Source organism: Babylonia areolata, chromosome 1 (assembly GCF_041734735.1).
Source record: "Babylonia areolata isolate BAREFJ2019XMU chromosome 1, ASM4173473v1, whole genome shotgun sequence".
In the NCBI taxonomy this organism is placed as follows: Eukaryota; Metazoa; Mollusca; class Gastropoda; order Neogastropoda; family Buccinidae; genus Babylonia; species Babylonia areolata.
Window position 1 is genome coordinate 20,601,240 of NC_134876.1, and position 1,886 is coordinate 20,603,125.

Here is a 1,886-nt window from a genome sequence, read left to right on the forward strand (position 1 = left end):
GGCTTCTCGCCCTCCTTTGAAGCAGGCTTTGGATCAGCAGGCACTGGACCAACAACGTCCCCACGTCCGTCGAACTCTATCTCGGCATAAACGGCCGATGACGTCATTTCGGGAAACCCCAGTTCAGGGGGATCCCCGAACCCAGCAGCAGCAGGAGCAATGTCTGTGTCGGGCAGGGTAGCGGCGGACCCCTCCCCCCGACCCCCGCTGTCGGCCCCGAAGAAGGCGTGGTCCGCCTCCGCCATCCCGTCCAGCTCGGCCAGAGAGGCGGCGACCTCATCGATGAGGAGCTGTTCCCGGGACGTGAGGGGCGGGGAGCCCGCCATGGCCAGGATGCTGCTCTGGATGGAGTCCTGCCGGCTCATGTCGCTCAGCACCAGACCCGTCCCCCCGCTGCTCTGAGATTGGGCCGAGTTCTGACGGCTGACCTGGCGGGACGGCGTGTCCAGCACGTCCACGGCTTCTGTCACCATGAGGTCGTCTCTGGCGGAGTCTGGCTGCTGCACGGCGTTTTGTCGGACCATCTTCTGGTCGGCTTTCTCCCCCTGACTTCCGGGAGTGGCGTCGTCGTCGCCGGCAGAGTCAGCCTGGGCGGGCTGCTGGTCCGGCGGTGCGGAGTGACTGTCGGCGGATTCCGGGGTTGTGGGTTTGTCACGTGTTTTGTCAGAGGTTTTCGCTTTGTCATCCGTGGTAGTGGTGGTGGTGGACATTTTGCACGGTTGTTCATCGGTGCTTCGAGACGTATCTCCTCCTTTCCTGCCTCCAGTGTCTCTCTGTGTGTCACTGACGGTTCCAGTGCCAGCCGTCCCCTCAGCGGCAGGTAGAGCCAGCCCCCCGCCCCCCGGGACCCAGCTCTGCTCCTCCTGGAACTGCTCCAGCACGTTCACGTTGCCGTCGGAAGAGGACTTGCGGCAGGGGGGCTCCAATGGGACCTCCAGCGAGGTTTGAACCGAGGCCAGGAGGGAGGTGGACACACGGCGCGGACCGCGGGGCCTGATGCGGGCATACACCGGGCTGCTGTCCGCCCCCGTGGGGGATCCCACGCCTCCCTCCTCTCCCTGCTGCGGCTCGCCACGGCTGAACCTCTCCAGGATGTAGCCTGCCGTCCTGGGCCTCACGCCCTCGCCGCCTCTGCTGCTGCTGTCCATCCTCAAAGGTCGCAGTGACCCTGACAGGGCGGGAAAAAACCCGCCAAGGAAAAACCTGTCAATGTCTTCAACACCTTTTGTTTTACCCTGACAGGGGAAGACAAACCGTCAAGGAAAAACCTGTCGATGCCTTCAACACTTTTTTTTTTTTAACCTTGACAGGATGGGGTGGGGGGGGGGTGGGAGGGGAAACCATCAAAGAAAAACTAGCTGATGCTTTCTATTCAATACTTTTTTTTCTTTTTATTTCACACCGGGACAAGACTGGACCACACACAGTCCAACAGAACCCCCCAGGTGGTCTGTGAGAAGAAGTGTGCAAACCACAGATAGGATGATCACCACTCAATGCCCAGAGATGTTCGTGTTCTTCACGCCACATTTCGTTCACCGGAGTGGAAAGAAAGAATCCTGCAGGCATCGACCGACTGTGAGAAAGCACGCACGTCGTCTCTCAAGCACACACACAACAGTAAGGGGTTCATTCCCACGGTCTTTGTTGTAACATGGAATATGAAACTGGTATTGTCGGTCTTGGGTTTGATGTCATAGTCGACAAGAACTACGCACTTGCAGTTTCAAGGTGTCAATAGCGTAGGAGTCGATCCATAAACGCTACGCTCCATCCGTTTTTTGCAAAACAAATAAGGAGCAAAACAAAGTAAAGAAAACAAGGATGAAACATTTTACACGTCTTCAAAGATTCCCATTATCATCGCCACGTTTTGTCTTCATCAG